This window comes from Meriones unguiculatus, chromosome 2 (assembly GCF_030254825.1).
Source record: "Meriones unguiculatus strain TT.TT164.6M chromosome 2, Bangor_MerUng_6.1, whole genome shotgun sequence".
Lineage (NCBI taxonomy): Eukaryota > Metazoa > Chordata > Mammalia > Rodentia > Muridae > Meriones > Meriones unguiculatus.
This window is the reverse complement of record NC_083350.1, coordinates 166,820,118-166,842,848: the sequence shown is the minus strand read 5'-3', so window position 1 is coordinate 166,842,848 and position 22,731 is coordinate 166,820,118. Positions and strand designations below refer to the sequence as shown.

At 37.2% G+C, this 22,731-nt stretch overlaps 1 protein-coding gene and 1 non-coding gene across 24 annotated transcripts in view; both read right to left on the bottom strand.

The window, feature by feature from the left end:
- Positions 1–22,731, bottom strand: part of Mbnl1 (muscleblind like splicing regulator 1) — a 171,419-nt gene that overhangs the window by 56,084 nt on the left and 92,604 nt on the right. The gene's annotated exons all lie outside the window — the stretch shown is intronic.
- LOC132652558 (U6 spliceosomal RNA) lies at positions 21,858–21,960 on the bottom strand. The gene has a single exon (XR_009590164.1). It is a non-coding gene; the product is annotated as a U6 spliceosomal RNA (small nuclear RNA).

The window sequence follows — 22,731 nt, the reverse complement described above, 5'->3', positions numbered from 1 at the left end:
TCCACAATAGACTGGAACAGCCTAAAAACTGATGCTCTCAGACAAATCTCCCTGAAATTATTTTAAAAGATGTAGCACCGGATTCTTTGCTATAAAACAGCTCCTCCTTCATTATATAATATTGAAATCACCCTAGAGATTCATAGTTCTCTCTAGAACTACAGCCTATTAGAGTTATACTAAGTCTCAGGAGGATTCAGAATCCAAGCTGCAATGGCCTGCTGTGTCTGTTTACTTAATCTATTTTTATAACACTGCAGTAGCCAAATCCAGCTTACCAAATACCTGCTTCAACATTCTGCACCACACTGATTCAAGAGACAAAGTGTGTGAGAGGAACACCAAATACTGTGTTTCTGATAAATCAGTTTAGCCTATTCTACTACAGTCAAGACCAAAAGGAATAAAAATCCATCAATAAACTGTTTCAGTCACCCAAAATGCTGCTTTAATGGATTTCGGGGATTTTTTGAACACTTATTTTATTTTTTCAGGTAAGAACGGCTGTCACCTATTTGCAAGCCTAAATTGTCGACAAAAATACCAATCCTCACTGGTTTCTTGACACAAGGCAGGTGTCAAGCTCAACACATAATTGCCACAGCAACCAACCATGCAACCACAGTACAGATAATTATTTAATGAAATAAATCCTGGCCCATGAACATGTTTCCTGTCAAAGATCACTGTTAAGTTTAACTTATACTCTGTGAAACATTTCTGACAATTCTATGTAAAATAGAAAAATAGGTTTGAGAGTACCAGCAGAATAGGAGTTGCCAATTAAAAAATGTTGCCATAGAAACGGAATTTAATATAGTCTAAGACAAATCTGAACAGGGTATGCTATCTCTTCGATCATTTACATTTTAACATAAAATGTGAAAGACACGATTATAGACAAAGGTGTAGCTCCCTAAAGGGAGCATCAAACACATTCTCTTATCACAGAAAAATAACCAAAAATGAGCAACATACTGTTCTCATGAATTTCTTGGAGATGATTTGACTAATATACCATTGAAGTGTGTGGTATGTTTTTTTTTTCTTCCTAAAATTGAGCTCCTTTTCTTCCAAAGCATTTCATAAAAGTCTTCAGATACACAGTCCTTTAAAATATCTTTAGACCCACCCAATAGAAAGATCATCAGAAAGGATTCTTTGACATTCTAAACACTCTAAATACCACATGTTAAAAATATTTCAAGTGTATTACTGAATGTTCCTAACTGTTGACTCAAAGGATTAACATGGGACAGGCTGCAACCAGATGCCTGTGACCAGCCACGGGATCTGACATGGTGGACTACTCTGTCATTTTTATTACTATTTTACTAACACAGACCATGACAGAAAGTGCTAGACAGAGACAAGGTGCAATCTTTGGGTGGTGAACAACAATTGAAGCAATGTGTATGCTAACCAACTTGATTTCATTGGTGCATGTGGAATTCAGGCCATACTACCTCAAAAACAACTAAACTGTCAACAGCTTGAAACTCCTCATGACATGCCTGGACCCTGGAGCGCATGCAACTCTCAGAGCAGCATCACATAGCAAAGAGGTGCCTTCAGGGTGTTTGTGACCAAGCTGGAGGGACTGGGAGGATGTCCATGGCAGCAGCTCTTGTAGATAAGAAATCTCTGTTGATGTGACTACAATAGATCCTTCAGAGCACCCAGTGTGACACAGTGTATCCCCTACCTATCAAACAGTCATTCTCTGCGGACAAACTTTCTAGATTTCTTCTATTTTCAGAATACACTGCCTCTGCACAGCGCTTGTTAGCAGCTCTGAAGCAAACTTCTGTGTCTGGCGTCACTAAGAAAAATGACACGTGGCACTGCAGAAGACGGCAGACCCTAACCTTCCAACCACAACTATGTTTTTACCATGAGCTTGGTGTATTTCTAAGAATCCCAAGGTTCAGGTGGGCCTAAATTTGACCCCCTTTTAGATGCCTTTGAAGACTCCGTAAACTAGGGCTGACTCTGTGAACAAGGCAGTTTGCGCCGAATCAGGTGCTGACAGCAATCTCAGAGACAGGAGTCTGCGTGGGTAACTGAGGAGGGGCAAGAGGACACAGTGCAGAAACTGGTGCCAAAACAAAAGCCTTGTGCTACCTTCTAGGAATACTTGCTTAGGGGCCTCCTTTTGTCCAGGGTGGCCACAAAGCAGCTCTTAAAAAACTCTAGTTTTGAAACAGATGTATACATTGCCATTAGAATTTTCCAAAAAAACCCAGCAAACTTAATCTCAAGCAAAAGCCATTTAACAATTACTCTTGCTTCCTGCTGGCTGTGAATCTGGACAGTCTCTCCATCTGACGGAGAACCAGTCCTCTAGAAAGAGGCAACCAGGAGTTGTGAAGATACCTTATAAGTATGAAGTAGCCCTGGAGGGAAAGTTCTCTTTGCTTTTCCAGAATGCACAAAGCAGCAAGAACGTGAAACTGGATACAAGGCTAAAAGGTGAGGAAAGCTGGCTTTAATGGATGAGGAAAAGCCAGAGGAACAGGCCTTGCTAGTGCACTGATGTGGCAACAGAAGCCTTCTGTGCAACTCTTGCTTTTGCCACTGAGGATAAACAGAGAAGTCCAAGTTCTACTTTATCTCTCATTTTCTACCCAGCACAATGTGCTTTCTCTACCGTTTCCCCCTCTGATGCTACCTGACCTGATATCAAACAAGAAGCACATATTCTACAATGTGTCCTTTTGGATGATTTTACTTATTAGGATTTTGGCAAAGAGAAAAAAAATGTTTTTTTGTGTGTGTGTTCTGTGTTTGTTTGTTTTACCCTCTATAAATTCTTGAACACATTTAGTCTGTGTATTGTACCAGACAAATGGAAAACTAGCTTACTCTCCTCTCTCACCATTCATATGACATCTGAGAGATAAAATGGAAGCAGGACTTAACAGCCAAGTAGGGTGAAAGTGTCAGGACTTGATGGTTAGGTTTGCTGAATTGGTTAACATCATTTCTGCTCACCAAACACTTCTAAATATACTTTCCTTGTAGTAAGTACAAAAGAGAGAATGTCTACTAACTACTTAGTTAATGGGAGTAGTTTCCTAGTCAATTAGCAAATATATCTAATAAGTCCCTAGAATAAAGAAACTGCTCCCTCACTGAAGCAGATTAGATTGTCAAAAGAACAGAAACTGAAGGAATGAGCCATTAAACAATTACTTGACATCAGATAGCAAAACTTTCCTCTAACTCCACCATATGAACGGAAATGCTGGGCTTTGCAGCTCCAGTGTTAAGCGCAAGAACACCCACGTGGTGAAGAAGTCTCTGACCTGCTGCTCCTTCACAGGTAAAGGTGATTGCCCATTCTCCAAAGACAGGCACTGTTCTTAATCCAAGCTTTTTATACATAATTTGAGAGGTAGCTGGAACTTAAGCCTCCCCTTTATATAATACAAATACTCTTAAAAGACTCTAGTTTTAGAACAGATACATACATTGCCATTAGAATTTTCAAAAAAAAAAAATACCCAGCAAACTTAATCTGAGGCAAAAAGCAGTTCATTCTATTGCCAGTCTTCAACTCCTGATTTTAGCTACTGTATAGTCTCAAAAATGAAATCATAATAGCTTGCTACTAGAAGCTAAGCCAAACAAAAATGTTATTTTTACACATAAATAGTTTTTTTTAATCCAACCTTTCTATATAACATTAAGGCCGACCAGTACTTTAAAAGAAAAAAAAATAGTAAGTTGATTCTTAAAAAATTGTTCAATACATATGAGTAAAAATAACTAAGAAGAGACAACACAGAAATATGTGTGAATCTTGAATTAAAGCACATCATGTAAAAATGTGGTAACCCCAAAGAAAGAACTTGACATAATCCCTGTGGGTGAATAAATCCCACGCATTCAAGTGAAGAACAAGGACGGAAAAGTACAAGATACCTTTCAACCCCATAGAGGCGTATCCCTGGTCATCAATGACTATCTGCAGGGTTTCCCAATCACACACACCATTCTTCAGTGCCTATTTGCAGCAATTATTAAATGTAAATGGTATTCAGAAAATCCATGTTCTGATAAATTTAATAAAGGTAATTCTGAGCAATCTGAAAAGGCTCCAAGAAAGGAAATTGCACCTTGCCAAAAATGTAAACTAGAATCAAGGCAACAGTTTGAAAGAAAAGCTAAAATGGCTTTAATTTTTGAAACCACTCAGAAAAGTTGTTATGCTTGCATAGGAAATTTCTATTGCAAGACATATGCTATAAAGTAATTATCCAATATTAATGACCACTACCTAGCTGAAACTTTTGAGAAGTAGATACACTGAGAGCAGAGAGCTAACTGTAGAGCAATTGCTGCTTCGGTTTACATTCTGTCACTGTTCTATTTCCTTCCACAGAATCCAAAATGTCAGTTGCACTTTATATAACAAGGTTTTCTACTTTGCTTCCATTGTTTCCAAACTGCATGTTAAACAAGTAGCATAAGCATTTTATAATTAGAAATACAACTGTTAGCTTGTTTATTCCACTGCATACACATTGTAACTCCTAGCAATAGCTTACCATAGCATGTTAAGGATTTCTTGACATTATTTGAATTATTTAAAAAAATTGAGGAAGATTTTAAAGAAATACTTTCATAGCAAAAAAAATGACATAAATACACTTGAAATGTTTTTATAATTAACTGTCTAATTATCTCATAAAATTCAAGTAAGTATATACTACTGAACATGTAAATAAATTCAGACTAGTACTAGCAAGGCAGACAAGTTTGTATTATGTTGTAATAAAGTATAAATTTAACTATCAAAAATACGGTGACTAGGCTCCAAAGTATAAGAAAAGTATAACATTGTTATATTATAAGATGTATACTACACACACTACATATATACTTTATATACTACAGTATCTATATATACTATACATGCATTATACACACACACACACTGCAATATCTCTCTTTGGTAGACAAACACAGACAATCTATCTATCTATCTATCTATCTATCTATCTATCTATCTATCTAGACAGGGTTTTTCTATGTAGTCTTGGCTGTCCTAAACTCCCTTTGTAGACGAGGCTGGCCTTGAATTCATAGAGATCTGACTGCCTCTGCCTCCCTGAATGCTAAGATGTGTGTGCCACCAAGCCCAGCTTCAGACGAAATATTCTTAATGCTTTGTTTTTGTGCCCATCCTTTCACAGCTGTAGATTTTATGAAAACAACAACTGATTAACGTTAACAGATCTGACCACAGAAACATTTATGGTATGCAATGCTAGATTAATCTAATGGAGAAAATGCCAAGGATTCATAGCCATGAATGTGATCTCCAAATACAAAGATGTATTCCACAACCCAAGTTTCCAATTTAGTAACGATTTGGTTTTGGGACACATAATGACAACATACATTTACAGTCACATAATATGCTTGCTGAGCATGGTTTTACATGCTGTATACTCATTAGCTCAGTGAAGACTTCACACTTCTCAAGAGGCGCAATTTCTATCTCCAAGTAACAGAAGCCCGAAGGGAAACAGGCTTCAAACGAAAACAGACTGAATTGCCAATGCTCTATGACTATGAGGACATATCAGGGCTTAGCTGGACTCTGTCACCAACCCATGGGTCAAAGATACAGGCTCTCTCCTGTTTCCCTAACTCAAGGCTCTCTGGCTCATACTGAAAGCAAGGAGTGGGTAGTTTTAATTAGCCCTGCTCAAAGGCCCACATTAGCACCAACACTAGGGTAATCCAGTAGAACAAACATGACATTAGAGCACAATTTTACACATACAGCATACCAGCCTACCAAAAAGGAACACCTTTTTGAAGAACAGTTATAATCCTTAGTAACTGCTTCTTACTACTTTGAGACATCAGTGACTTGGAAAAAGCTTTACTGCTAAGGCTTCATGATCCCCCCCCCACCCCCCACTATAGGGGTCTTTAGTTTCATTTTAAAAGAGCAGGAAGTAGGCATGTGAATCACTAACCACAAATCCTACTTTGAATCACACCTTGAGTTTAACAAACAGGGAAGGGAGAAGTGAGAAAAGAGGTGACATACAAAAGATGGGAGTAAGCCACAGGCAGGCCTTCAGCAAAAGCACAAGAGCCAGAGCTCCCCAAGAAGATACAGAATAGCACTCGGGACCATCTGCCAGGAGAGGGGTGTGGCCTCATGACTTGTTAGTCTTTGGATCCTTTATCACAGATTTTATTCCTGAAAATACAAGTATAGGCAACAAAATGTTCTTTTATATTCCTCAGTGTTTGGCTCTGCTTTTAGCTAGATCAAATATAGGAAACAAGATTGTCTATCTCACAACTGGAAAGGTTCCAGCTGCTATGAGTCAGCAAGTCAAATCCACAGTAAACATCTCATTTTGCTTCTGAAGCAGATTTGGCTATCAGGTATACATAAAAAAATAACATCAGCACTTATAATTAAAATTTTAATTTACAAGAGCTTAATTATGCATACAGAAGATCACCAGTATATTAGGAAAAGATTAACACAAGAGAGATAAAATACAATTTATTCAAGCTCACTACAAAATGTAAAAGTATTTTTCTCAAATATCTGAGTCAAATACCATATACTATCTCCCTGAAAAATTTAATAGATAGTAATCATTCTCAAGAAAACCTTATATTTAAAAATTTTAAATTCCAGCCACTTAAAATGTTTGAGGATTTAAAAACGTGAAGTATTTTCCATTATACCTCATGGACAATTTGTGATAGTAGCAGTATGCCCTCTATATAGAAGAACACCAGGGTAGACCAACTTTAAATGGCGTTTAAACAGAGATATCACAACATAAAAGCATGTGGAGACTTCTTCACGAAATAACTTCTATTTTAGTTCAGATTTTCTAAAGCTACGGAAAATACATGTGCCTAAAATTATATAGCGAATATTATTTACTAAGAAATATAATACTATTGTTGTTAACCAGCTGGATAACAACTTTTTTAGAAGTGGAAAATATATGGAAATTCACTCAATCTCCATTATAATAATTATTTATTTTTATGAGTTAATTACTCAGGATGTCGCAAATACTCATGCATAATTTACTGAGGAATCAGAAGTGTATTTCTTGACTGAGTGATAATCTACCAACTGCAGCAGATTATAATTTTAGCGAATTCCTCTCCGGTCGTCTACACTCCATTGTGCAAACATTGTAAGCTGGTTGCCAAGAGGAGCGTTTTAGTATCAGTGCTGTATACAAGGGAGACATGATACTACAGAGTACCAATGGTAGCTCTTAAAGAGGCGTAAAACATCAACACCTTGTAAATACTCATGTCTTAGAAACTCTCTTCCTTTTATATCAAAATGGATGCCAGTCGTCTTTGTCCACAGGCAAAACCATTACTCTCACATCCCAAGCTCTATTCTGAGTTGGGAGACGCGGACAGGAGGTGGTTGCGCATGTCAATATCTGCCTTGTTAACCCTGCATGCATGTCAAAGCACGCCACTTTTCTACTTTTGCACGCAAAGGTCCACACTGAAAAACTTCACTTATTTGGTAAAATTTACCTATTTTATTCATGAGTTAAGTATCAATTTCTCCTCCCTGAGGATCAAAGCATGCCCCTTTTCCAGTTTAGTTCAGTTCCAAGTTGTCTGGCACAGAAGGGAAGTGCCACGACATATCAGAGAAGATATGGGATGACACTACAGCAGTGATTTACAATAGTGCTAGGGAGTGACTCTGCAGTGCTGCTAGGAGATGCTGGAGGCTGACACTGCCTGCTGGAAGGATGCTATATCTCAGCTGAGGATGCTCTGGGCATTTTGTTTTCACTGGGTCACTGCCAGTGACCGTTATTGGAAAAAAAAAAAAAAAGATAAAAAAAATCCCTTCGCCATTCAAATCCCCTCAGAAATTTAGGTCTTTCACTGGAATTGTAGAAATATAGCTTGCAACAGTACCCAGTTATTTAAAATAGCAACTGAAGATATAAATGGTCTTGGGATATTAAATTTTAATTACAACAGATAAAGAAGATGTTCATTTTAACAAAGTCTTTATGTGTATGAGGCAAATACTGTAACATTTACAGCAGAAATGATTCAGCACTTAGGATGAACTTCAACATGTTACTGCTGAACTAAAATGAAGTAGGGGGCTAAAAAGCAGCGCGGCCAAGAAATACTAAAAGCTGTTCACAGTGTATTATGATCAATTGCAGTATTCACTCTACCTTGATTTCTACATTAATTTTTTAAACTTCAAAAACCTATTTATAGAATGGAATAATGCTTTCTTTCTATTCAAAGATCAACATTTTTCCTATGTTTATTCAAATAACTTAAAAGACAAATGTAAACTATATCTAATGCACTTTTACTTTGGAATTTACAGCTTTGGTCATTTTAAGTAAATATATAATACATCTTCAATTCCATCTCTGAATTACGAACACAGTATCAATTTATGTTCTTTACTACATAAAATAATCTAGCATTTGGCAAATTATTCCTTCCCAACGGTGGTCTATTACAGCATTAGTAATGAGCTGGGCAGATGAATGCTATGGTTATCTAAAGAAGTGGCTGTCTCTGTTCACCATTCCAAATAACTGACAGCAGGAAGCAATTAGTCTGATGCCCCTCATTTTCTTAGCGAACAAACAATAACAAAAGATGTCTATGACATTCAAAGGCTTGCTCAGCTTCCTAATTGGATGTTATTTGCCTCTACGTTGTGCCTATGTATTTAAACTGCAGTCCATATCTGTTAAAATGTACGCTGCTCCTTCCAAAGCATCAAACTGATTCATTTCCAAAATATAACAATGAATAAATAGGTCTTTATTCATCCTCCAAGAGACCACTTAAAAATAAGCGGGGCACTAGCTTATTACAGGTATGGAAACATCTCTGTCATTATAATCTGAAGAACTGAGCAAAATGACTCACACAGGAAAATATTAAGAAAAATGGGTTGAAGAGGAATAAAATTAAGCAGTGTAAAAGTCAACTTCTAAAACTCACATGCGAGAGGAAAGCTGTGTACCTGCTCTAAAAACCACTGAAATCAGACACACTGACTCAGAATCAGACACATCTGATGGTAATTAAACTTAAGGCTGGAACTCTTAACTCAGGATTCAAAAGGCAGCAAAGCCTCTGACTATGATGGTTAGGATTACAGCCTACTTGGCATCTTTATTTGTTGTTTGGTTTTTGAGATAGGGTTTCTCTATGTAGTCCTGGCTGTCCTGGAACTCTCTATGTTAATCAAGCTGGCCTTGAACTCAGAGATCCACCTGCCTCTTAGCTTCATTGCCATCACTGAAATAACTTTTTTTCCCCAGAATTAATTGTCATGGAATCTTGAAGTTAATGAAAGATTTGTATTAGTGTGAGGCAACTATCGCATTTTGTTGATCAATAACTGAAGGTCCATGGAAAGGGAGTCTTGCCTCCTCTTTAGAGTTTTGTCCTGACACAGACTGTTTTGTTTATGCCTTTGAAAGTTTCCATTCTGAATCCAATACTACTTACACATACCTCTCTCTGTCTCTTCCTCTGTCTGTCTCTCTCTTACACACACACACACTCTTTATCATTTATGTTGATCAAAAATCTGAAAAAAAGTGACTTCACAATTAATTAAAAATTTTAAGTCATTATAAACTTTCAAAAGATGAAGTGTTAATGCATGATATTGTTTTACTTCCAAATTTGGAAGAAATATTAATCATGTATACATTCATCAAAGTATTTGTAAAAAAAAACCAACATGATATATAATATGTTGTAACACTAACTCAAATATCCAATAAACAGATATGAAAAATTCCTGAATACTGAGTATTGTGGTAGTTACTCTGCTAGTTTATGTTCTGCATAAGTTTGAGTATTTTAATGCTAAAACGCAAAAAATTTAAAATGGTAATGAAATAAAAAACAAAACATGCTAAACAGACATAGCCAGTAAAAATGACACAATGCCATTTGTACTGATGTCACAGCTATAATAGTTGTTCAAAAACAGGTTAAGATGAAAAGTGGAACTAAGTAAAGGTTTCTCCTTTCCATTTTCAGAACTCATAGTTTTTGAAAGGAAAAAAAAACAAAAACAAAAACAAGAAAACTTCACTGAGAAATGAGCCAAGTTACCATGGATACATGTTCAGCTACTTCTGTTTTTCAGAAAAGATAAACTCAATTTAAAGGCTCAGCTAATATATGGAATTTGAGGTATCAAATTTTGAAAATGAAAAGGCTTAGACAATTTGGAACAAAGATATTGACAATATCAACATGTGAGCTGTTTTGTCTTGATGTGATGCAACGCAGAAACAGCAAATATTTAAACATGTTTTGTTTTTTAATGACATCTGAATAGAAGAATTAAATCATGGAACCGCATTCTACTCGTTAAATGATGAAATGGATCTGATAAAAAATTATCAGAAGGTATTTTTCTTTAAAAAATTATCAGAAGTTTCCCCAAGGAAAGGCCAATTAGGAAAGACTGTAGTCAGCTCAGTGTGACTGACCAGGTGGACATGAGGTGGTTTGATTTCGAGGGCCCGAGAATACCAGGAAGCAATGTCCCAGCACTGCCTGCCCTGGGTCGTCACAAACAGCCCCAAAGTTATTATGTGCAGCAAAGGGAAGGACAAAAGACTGAAATCTGGATTCTTTAAGCTGCTGGAATAATAAGTTCTCATGGATTCTTTTGCATCCTGTCCCTGTGTCTGATCCTACCCTCCGCCCTCTCAGGTCAAAGGTTTTTGTTAAAACCTGATGCAGCTAGCTTAAAAAACGTATTGTGAAAAGTTAGGTTCAAAGGGCTGAGTTCAGAAAACAAGCTAGCACGAAAAATCTTCCAAATCAAACACTTTAAGTATGTGTAGATTTTGATCTTCAAATCTTAAAGCGTCCATTAAAGTGTCCGTAGCTGGCAAGGACACTCAAGTCTCCCCCACAGCTGAGAAGGCAGGTTGGTCGCCACTTCTTGTGTTCTGAAGTAAGTTTCTGCTAACAAGCATGTAATGAGTGTCTCCTTCCTAACCTCACTTCACTCCACATGTAAAAGCGCAGGGATTTAACAGTCATTACAAAGGCTCTATTGTGCCCTTGCAAGTGATCTCTGAGATAATAAAGACACAACGTTATTGTAAGTCACACTAGAGCTACACTGTGTACACTTGTCAATTGTATTCCAAAATTTTGCGAAATAATAACAACACACAGAGGAGAACAGTGCAACCAGTCCTGATCAGATATGAAAAGCTAGGATCAGATGGAAGGGGAGGAAGACCTCCTTTATCAGTGGACTTGGAGAGGGGCATGGGAGGAGATGAGGGAGGGAGGGTGAAATGGGGAGGGAATGAGGAAGGGAGCTACAGCTAGGATACAAAATGAATAAACTGTAATTAATATATAAAAATGAAATTTAATTAAAAAAATGACAACAATAATAACACTAATAAAAGATTTAGGTAATGCTAAATCAGAATACTACACTGTACTCCTCACAGAAGTTCTTAATCTTCCTAATGCTGAGACTTTTTAATACAGTTTCTCATGTTTCATTAATTCCCAACCATAAAATATTTCATTGTTACTTCTTAACTGTAATTTTGCTATTGTTATGAATTGTAGTATAATTATCTGACAGGCAGGATATCCGACATGTGACCCTCAAAGAGTTCATGACCCAAAGTTTGAGAAGCACTGGCTTAGATGGACAAATAAAAGGAAGGAGGAATTCATGGAGAGTAAGGAAATCCTATGATTTAAAAAAAAAAATTCTGTCATCTCCATTTTAGGAAAAAGGTTTGGATAGAATATGATTACTGTATTACTGTATCTATATAAGTTGTATTTCCTGGATCATTAGTTGTGTGATAAATTTATCTTACTATTAAGCTGGTTCAGAAACGAAAGGGCAGATACTGACACTTTCTTATCAGAAGAACCGTGGTGGGTCATCCTTGGGAGATCATTAAATCAGGAGTGGCTGGACCAGGGGTGACCCAGTGTTAGAATACTGCCTGGAAAGTACTTCTTGATGTGCTCAGGCCTTGAGTTTGGTTCAGAGAATGAGGCAAATGGAAAAAGGGGAGAGGGAAGAAGAGATAAGAGACAAGATGGAAAATAGCTTAACACTGGGCTAAAGTAAAAAGTAGTAGCAAAGTTACAGTTACAAAGTAGCCATGTGATAATTTTATGGTTGGGGTCACCACAACACAAGAAACGATATTAATGGGTCCCTGCATTAGGAAGGTTGAGAACCACTGATCTAAGAGGTCTCATGGATCCACAGATTTAATAAGTTAACATTTTAGAATTAAGATTGGGCTCTCAGTGTGCGAGAATTGGTAACAATTTTAACTCATATCCCTCAAAGCCAATTGCAGATCTTACTGATAATTTTCAAAATGCAGACAAATAAAAATATGAAGTTTATAAATAAACATATAATTTTAAAACAAATGTCTGGTCCCAGTATGGTCCACCTGACTACCCAAGACTGTTTCTCAACCTCATTCTTCCTTGATTCTGCTGCTGTCCTGTGAACCTGTAGAGCTGATACAGAACATCACGCATTTGATTTGAGGTGCATCTCTGAGATACTGTGTTCTGGCATGATACTTCTTTAAAATCTATAAAATCTTCATAATAGTTCATAGACAACGTCACTTACTAGCACACATACATGAGCAACACACATATGCACACACACAACAATAAATGCAACACAATGAAATTAATAAACAGTAAGACTACAGGAACTACAGGAAAGTAGCTAAACCACGTTCTTCTTGTTTTGTAACTCTTCAGTGCCTACTTTTTAAACAAGGACAATTTTGTCCACAAGAGGACCTCTTTACATAGCTGGTGCCATAGTTGGAGGTTTGAGGAGAACTACTGCCCGCCTGTTGGCATGTTGTGGGTAGAGGCCACCCAGGGAGGCTGCCAAGCACTCTACAAAAGCAAAGAATGGACATACAACAAACGCTCATTAGGTCTACAACACTGACTGCGCGGAAGCATCAAACCCCAGGACAATACTATATCCTTCAGAAATGCGTGGTTTGCTTTTCAAAGGCAATACCTGTAAACTGTTCATTACGCTCTCTTATTGCAAGTGTGAAACAAACGTCGCTTTTATTTTTTGAGAATAGACATTACTATATGCACCCGCTCTCCCCATTTATTCACAACAATCCCTTCCAAAAGCTCTCAATGTCTCATTACCCCTGTCTTTCCCAAGTTCATGCTTTATTTTTTTAAAAGCAAAAACAAATAAATACAACAACAAACCACCAACCACTAGTTCCATGTAATTAGCGTGGCCACTATGTGCATGGCGTGGGGTATGTGCGGGAGCACTGGACACCTAACAGTGGCCACATTCTCAATGAAGAATGACTGTCCCTCATGCAGCTATCAGCTACAAATAGCTCCTCAGAAAAGGGTGAAAAGGACAAAATTTGTTAAAGTAGCAGAACTAGGTAATATCAGAGTCAGCTGCTATTAAACAGGCTTCATCTCCTAGAATTAAAAACTGCCAGATTCGTCCTTTTCACAGATGTTCTGAGTGTAAGATTAAGGAAATAGAGACCAGATCCCATGTCACTATCACCTAAGGCTCATTCAGGGCTACTTTACACACTTACACCGAATTACAAAATCTCTGCAGCAGCTTTTTCTTTTCTGAAGACAGCTCTCCAGCAAATGCCACTCTGTATAAAGCTGCTCTAGGTTCTCAGAATATTATGTACTTTTCATGCTTCTTTGGCTTGAAGTATAACCGTGCCTTCCTTATCTGCCTAGTTCATTCCTCCTCATACTACAAATTGCTACGAGAAACACTGAGGAACAGATCTTGCTTCTCTTTCTATAGTATCCAGGGTCTCCCATAAATAAATATTTATTTTGCTTTTGGACAGAATATGCTCTTAAGAGTCAAGGACTCTTAGTTGCACATGCAGAGCATGTTACAATGTAAATGATAAAGATTGGTGACTGAAAAAAGGAAGCAGTGAATGCATAAATGACAAGTATACGGGCTCCTTCAACTGCATTCCAAGGTAGTAATCATCCTTACGACTGAAGCATAAATCTCAGTTTCTCTCTCTCTCTCTCTCTCTCACACACACACGCACACACACATACACACACTCACTCTCAGCTTGTGCTCAGTGTGTCTACTTCATGGCTTAGCTTCAGTTCCTGTTAATAATAGCTCTATTTATTTGTTTTAAAATGACTCAAAATCAAATCTTCAAAAATTGTGAAGTATAACTAACTCAAACATAGTGGCATCTGGGTAACTAACAAATCAGTATGTATCACTCAGTTTTTTCAAAGATTCGACAAACAACATTATCAAAATGCGGCTGGTGAGCCGAGTCAAGTGGAGGGTGCTCAGGGCCAAGCCTAGCACCTTGAGTTCAGTCTCTCAAACCCACCCGACGTAGTGACAGAAATGACTCCTACAAGCTGTCCTCTGATCTCCACATGGATGGCATGGCATGTACACACAATGCACATATATACCTACACACAATACACATACACACTAAATGTTTAAAAAATGTGGCAAATTGTTAACAATTAGTAAACTCACCTGAATGCTCTACAGAAGTTCTTTCTACTAAAATGGCAATTTTTGAATTGAAGCATTAATAGAACATACTGGGAACCGCATGGAGAAACACAGCAGAGAAATCCCTAATTAAGTCTGGGAGACAGAGGCAGCTCATTAGAGGAACCACACAAAGAATGGCTGCTGAGCTAGACCTAGGAAGATCCTATTCTTTCATACCATGACACATTCACTTTATACCATAAAATGGTGTAACTGCAGATAAGGCAGTTAGGTACTATAAACTAGCTATGGTTTACTTACTGTCTAGACTCTCCTCAAGCTTTCCAAATCATGGTCGGACACCGAGGAACTTTCCATTAGGACAAAAGGATCACATCTAATAATACAGTGGTTCTCAACCTGTGGGTTATATAAACTTTTTAATGGTCAAACAACACTTTCACAGATGTCCTGCATATCAGGTATTTACATGATGATTTGTAACAGTAGAAAAAACTAGTGTTATAAAGTAGCACAAAATAATTTTATGTTTGGGGGTCACTACAAAATAAGGAACGCTATTAGAGGGTCACAGTTTCAGGAAGGTTGAGACCACTGCAACACCACCTTTGGAAGTATCCCGAGTCACTCTTTAGCACCAGTGTTCTCCTGGGATATCAGCCCTTCCACTGGTACACTAGGGCCAGTCCACAGGGGTCCACAGCTCACTAGGCATCCCTGCTCAACTCCAGGTCCAGTCACTTCATTTTGGCCAAAGTGAACCATTTGCAGCACAGTAATCAGGTGACTGAACAAACCAATGCCCTCCAAGAAAAAACTGCTAATTGAGATGGCATCTATTCCCACCCAACAACCATGAGCCAAACCAAGAATCTAATGACAAAATCTGACCAAAAAATGTGAGAAATTTGGATTGTATTTATTTATTTATTGGAGTTTAGTTTAACAACCTTTGGCAAGGAAATCAGTGTTTGGATGCCTCTTGTAAATCAAATGATTTGACATCTGCAATGTAATCTGTCCTGCCCAAGTGACTAGGTCAATATATATATAGTTTTTGCTACTGTCAGCAAAGATGGAAGCAAAAAACATTTCTTGCTTATACATGTAGTTGAGGTCAAATGACAGAGCAGGTGTAAAAGTGTAAATTGTATTAGTCTAAATTGTATTAGTAAATTGTATGAGGTTTTAATCTCCAGGGTGATTTTAGTCGTTGTTTATGTGAAGTAAATACCAATGAGTCAAATTGTTTTCTTTTCCAAAGAAATTAGTCAAATGCATTCATTAGTTTGCTTTTAGTAAATGTCACTTCTATAATTTATTAGTTTTTAAAAACCCAGTTCCTCTGACAGAAAAGACATAGTTGTCCTTTCTTTTCCAATCCGTAATCAAAAGAGAATCTAAAAATATTTATCATTATGAATAAAAAGTCGTAAATACACCTACAGCTATCTCAACTAATTTTCCCCTTTAGCAGGAAATACATAGTTAAAAAGAAAACAGACTGAAGTTGCATATTTAAAAGAGAGGGAAATGAAATGTTTTCAAATTTATTTTGCCCTCTTATCATTTGCGCTAATGGGACATTTAAATATCAATATTAATATTTACTCTACTTCATCTCCTTTAATCATTTTTCCTTTTCTTTTTAGTTCATCAATCTAAGTTATATAATACTTAATAAGTCAGTGATTTAACAAACTATCATTATCTTCATTAACAATTGTTTGATGATTAACAAAATACAACCTTTAATAAAATATATTTGTTCAAATATGATAATAAGGAGTAAAAAACTTTTAAAAGACTTACAACTCTTTACATTAATTTTTTGAAGTTTAATGATTGTTTTATTCACATTTGACTTTTCATGGAATGACAGAAGACATTATCACATGTAAAATCCAGAATTCTAAAGTTTAAAATCCTCTTTTTTCTTTAAATATGGCCTATAAGAATCCCTAGTCTTCCATGATCACTTCTCAATGTTTTCTGCTCCATGGATGCCTCAGTTCCCATGTTTCTCATTTCAATGTGAAATTTCCTCCTCTCTCTGCTAGGATAGTTAGTGACATCAGATGTCTAAATGTATTTCTAATTCTGTGTAGCTATGCTGTAATCATCTTTTATCATCTCACTGAAGCTTAGATTTCCTTAGTCCAGAGACTTGACTCACTTGTATGGCAATCTTCAGCTTTAGTCCTGTGGAAACAGCAGCTCCAGGAAGGGAAGACTAGGTGAGAAAACTGGAAGACCTACCACTGAGCCTCCATTTCTTGGGCACTCTTGTCTATAAAACCTTTCTCCTGCTACAACTCAGTCCCCTACACATACATACTCCCAGAACTTCAATCACACCATGAAACCATGTTAATTATGCCTTCCTACACAACTGTCTGGCTGAAATTCTTGTTCACAACAAGACTACCTCTTGGGACTGAGAATGTGGTACCAAGAAAACATGAGGAAGCTACAACTGTTTATTGACAGAACACAGTATTATTTTATTTTCTGTATATGTCACAACAGTCCTTGAATGTAATTAAGGAAAATGCTACCTTATTTTAGAGGTAAGAAAATATGCTGCAAGATGTGAAATGGCAAATCAAGGATTCTATAATTGATAAGCAGGGATGGACTTGTCTATAATCAAGCACTTTTAGAAACTGGTCCCTAAAAGCATCACTGACAATAGCTACCATTACTCCAGTTCCTAATGGGCCCAGTCCTGGGCTCACTATAATCACAGTCTACCACCAGCCAAGGATAGCACAGCATGTTTTGTAATTTAGGACTGTGATCTGTTTAAAAAATAAATACGGTGGACTGAGGCTCATAGAATACATGTTCAGTTTGATCCTGGACCTCTGAACTCTGAACAGGAACAGGCATCATGCAAGCACACACACACACACACACACACACACACACACACACACACAAAGTTTCACTTTCAGAATTCCTGTCTACCACAGAACACACTCCCACTGGTAGGATTATTTGCATGGTAATCATATAGAAAATATATGATTTCATATTAGGAGAGATTTGTAAGAATATCAACATGCATATAGTTCTTTCAGTAAGAGAATAAAATAATTGTATTTTATTATGTTAAAGAAAAAGAATATTATTTCTACAATAAAGATAAAGGTCCAAAAATGCTACATTATTTTACTATATAAAATCTGTAATTTCTGGGGCTGAACTGTTAAGAGCATTGGCTGCTATTCCAGAAGACCTGGGTTCAATTCCTAACACTCACATGGCAGCTCACAACTGTCTGTAACTCCAGTTCCAGATGATACGACAAAGTCACACAAATGTACATGCAGGTAAAACATCAATGTACATTAAATAAAGATAAAAAATCCTACTAAAATTTTTTTGAAAATCTGTAATTTCTTAGGTAGTATACACTTAAATTTGACCTTCTCAGAGGTACAAGTATACTACTTAGGTCTCAGAATTACAGAAAAGCAAGTGTGTTGGGAAAGGAGTTTATGTCTAAATGAAGAAATTTGCTAAGCGGCTTTTCAGGCCAACCTGGATCATCCAGCAGGTGCCTCAGCTCCTAACACAATCTAGGAATCAGTTGTTTAAGGAATGGATATTTAATGTCAAATTACTATGTATTAAACAAAACACATAGGAATATACCACAGTTTGAAACATTTTTCACTGTATTTCACTGGTATCAAGAGAAGTGATTGTGTTAATTTTTATTCGTTTCTATTTAAATATTGATGCCCAACTTAAATCATCACTGTGCGACTGAATTAAGAAGCAAAATTAAACTGAATATAGATATGGTTCAGTGTTCGATGAGGTAATTTTTTTAAATCCTCATAAGAGCAGTCAAGCTATACAGTGATATCACCAAGCCCACTCAGGCTGATAAACTGAGAAAGCAAGGCTCTAAAATCCCAGCTTCAAGCTCTGATGCTATTTTGTCTCTTGGGCAGTGGAGTAGGCACATACACACACAGCCCTTTTTTGTCTATTCATTCTCTCTCTTGTTTCCACATTGTTTCAATCAAAAGGAAAAGAGAAGATATTTGCTATATATTTTAAAGAATAAGGAAACCCAGAATACAAAATAAGCTGGGGAAATGTTTTGTAGTGCTGTCATTAATCTCTATGACCCAAACACTTAAATACATAATGTCTTAAATCAGATTACTGCCATCTCTACAGCAGCCAACTGACCTCTTCCACTCAAAATGAGGAAGCAAGTTTAACTGCCAGAAATATCTTCTCAGCTTTTCCTGTTCTTTATGAAGTAGTATGGCCCCATGCTCTAACTCAGTGGTTTTCATCCTTCCTGACACTGGGGCTCTTTAATACAGTTCTTTATACTGTGGTGACCCCTTACCATAAACTTATTTTTGTTGCTACTTCATAACAGTAATTTTCCTACCATTCTCAATAGTAATGGAAGTATCTGTGTTTTCCGGTGGTCTTTCAGGGGTCACAAACCACAGGTCTAACTGTGAGGACCACCATCTAACTGATCAGTGCTGTTGTGGGGATTTGTGAGGGCTATGAGATAGGCTTCAGAGCTCTGGTGAGCCCTGTGTTTTGTTAGATTTCAATTTTCAAATTACTATTAACCCAAAAACCTAGGGTCTATAGACGCCGTAGCACTTAAAATGGTACATTATTACAAGAATTCAATAAATATCTACAGAATTAACGCATCTCCCTTGAGTTGGTCACGCAGCATTTGCTTCATAACATCCCCTTGCATTCATGTACCCTTTTAAAGAAAACTGGAGGAGGAGACAACAAAATGCAGTGTGTGTGTGAAGTTTTGGCATTTCCCTGATGTCTATGCATGCAAAAGACATCCTCTCACAATCTCTGCTGAGTTAAGCTGGCAAAATATAACTCCAGTTAAGAAACCTAAGAAGAAATAGGGCTTTGCTTCTGAGCAGAGATGAATGGAAGCCAGTGATCTCCTGTCTCTGTCACAGCCACAGCCACTCTCAAGATCACATAATCAGTGAAGGTGGAGCAAGTTCAGATCTTAGAGTCCACTCGTGAAGGAGTGCATTACTGACATCTCCAAGATGTAAACCTTCCTTCGCCAAGTAGTGATATCAGGATGAGACCTGTTCATTGATTACAGCTCGCTGATTCTTACATTCTCATAGGGAAGATTTGTATCTGACATTCATAGTTGAAGTCTGTGCTTAACTGCAGGGATTACTTCTACACTTTTGTAAGTTATCACTCATAAAGCCGATTTACACAGACTTAATAACACATGACATAGCCCAAAATATTATGCCCATGTTATGTTCAAATAAATAAGAATAAAACATATTTTACTGTCAAAAACCAAGCAGCTGTTCCAGAATAAGGACATTCCAGCACGATGAAGCATCAGTCTTACACGCATCTCAGATGAGCACTTGCTGTGGAAACATCCCTCAGAGTCTGAGCACAGAGGCTCTCCGAGGAGCTCGCTGTGTTGTGGGTCCTCATTCAGAAACGGTTTTATGAAGTGATAAAACAGAATGTGGGAAGCAGGCATGTATGAGAAGCATCTTTTAACACTCTGGGGAGGCAGAAGAATAGTTAAGAGAGAGGTTGAAGGACTAAGAGAGGTAAGCCAGGGCAAAAATGACTATTACTTTATAAAGTGTTTCACTTTCCGGCTAGGAGAGAGACCTCTGTTCTTATGCTCTCCGGGGAGTATCTGAAAGGAACTACATTTGTGCAACAGCTCAACAGTCAAGATCTACCAGCATTTTAAGTGAGTATGACCAGTAACAACAGATGCACACGAATGAATATATGAATACAGTCATTAGCTTTATTTCACTCATACTAAATGTTCTGTCTTCTCATTCTATCTTTCCTTCTTTACTACTTTAAAGAGAAATAGAGCAAAGAGTTTTACAGGAAGAATAAAATCAAATGTCTAAAATTAAAAAAATATCTATAGCTTTACACAATTTATTAATTTTAATAGCAATACTTTTCACTTTAAATATAACGTTGAATCAAAAAATGAAAACAGTACAGTCTAAAAACTTAATTTTTGTTCAAGAAAACCAGTATGTGATCAGTAGAAATGAAGCAAAAGCTCAGAGTGATGCTGAAGCTCGAAACAGAATCCAGAAATATAATAATTTGTAAGGAGAAGCTATTACGATGTAAGACATATAGCTCAGCTGTGAAACTACACTGTAATGAAACATGAACAAGCTCTTAACTACATTCTAACGAAACATGAATGAGTTTTTAATTTGCAGAAAAAAAAAGACAATCATTAAGGCAAACCCAACCTTCGGTTTCATCTCCTGCCATAAGGCAGCATGGTTTCTAGGGAAAGTCTGTGCTTACCTGAGTGCAGACTGAAGACAGTGACAATCCAGTTTTTTGTTTGTTTGTTTGTTGTGGCTGCTAGAAATAGTATTCAGCAATTCTCTGCTTTTTACATTTTAGTCTTATCTATTTTCTGTTTTAGTGGAGAGTTCTTCTTTCTACAGTGAACCATGTGCTTCAGTCCTCTCTGCTTCTGGGCTCTGCACTGTTTTGTTTTGTTACTGTAATGTTCTTAGCAAGGCCAAAAATGTCTGATATAATAGCCTGTCTTGTTCATTAGAACTTAAGGACTTGTTTTGGAAACTGCTACTGAGGTCACTTAAGTAAGGTCACTTAGATTCCATTACTCTTTATCAGTTTTCTACTCAGTGCTGCTTTCCCACCTGACACTCACTTTTCTTACTAAATGGTATCTAAGAAATGATACCACCAGATTCACATGGCAACGTGAATGATGAAAATCGTATAGGCTTCAATCCCAGAAGATCTACAGGGAATTAAGTTACTAAAGAGGTGAAACTCAGTCTTCTCCAGAGACAAGGACCTAAGAGGTCAGCTCTAAACATGTATGAGCATCACTAAACAATGTCAACAGGTTATATGGTTATATTATGAACCACACACACACACACACACACACACACACACACACACACACACCAAGTATAAAGAATAAGATGTCATGAATTTGAGGAGAGGAAAAAGCATGAGAAAAAAATGGAGGAAGGAGAAGAGAACTGTTATAAACACAGTGTTCATATATTAATTCTTAGTTAAATTTTGTTTTTTTCTGATTGTTTCTTATCTCAGGAAAAGACAGGACTCCAGGCCCAATTGCCAACATTCTAATCCTTGGGGTTATTACCTGATAGCAACAGTAGTATAATACAAAACATTTACTGCACCTATGTTTCTTTCTTTTTTAAATATGGAACGCTTCATGAATTGGCATGTCTTTGCACAGGGCCATGCTAATCTTCGCTGTACCGTTTCAGATTTGGTATGTGTCCTGCCAAAGCAAGCACTGCACCTACTTTTAAAATGCTGCCATTTTCAAAGCCCTGACTGCCTCCCTGACTTACATGTGAAAGAACTGAGTGACTGCATTAAAATGGATGACTGGGAAAAATAGGAACTAAGTGGTTCCATGTTATTAGGATGAGTCAGAAGTAACAGCCAGCCCTTTCTCCTTTAGCTCTTTCCTCTAGGAGGAACAAAGTTCTTACTAAGAACTTTCTGCAGTATAACATAGATAAAAAACAAACGCTACGGGTTTGACAAGCTGCTTGTGTAGAAATCCAAGGAATCTTTTTTCTTCCCTTTTAAAATAAGCTACTAATTTAGAGTAATCAGAAATAAATTTTCATTCACTCCAGTTACTAACAGTGATGTCTGTATTCCTTTTCAATATTTTATTCAGCCATAAATCAAGACAGTATAGGTAATTTACCCTGGATAAAACCTAGATCTATACCAAGCTTAGTAAAGGCAACAGCTGGAAATACCCACACAGTAAGCGGTGAAGTGGTGGTTCAGGGCCCCTGGAAAATGTTAGCTGTGTACTCCACTCAGCATAACCACACCTATGTCAAGCTTCTAGTACACACTCAGCAACCCTCCTCCTTGTTCCTCAACGCTCAACCTTAGTTTGCCTCTGCAGCCACTCTTTTCCATTCCCTAAGGCCCTGAGATGTTCAACGAGCCATTCTCACTTAACAGTAATGCTGTGATCTCAGCCTTTGTTTAAAAACGATTGTTCTAACAATTACCAACCAAATCAAATGTAACAGGTAAAA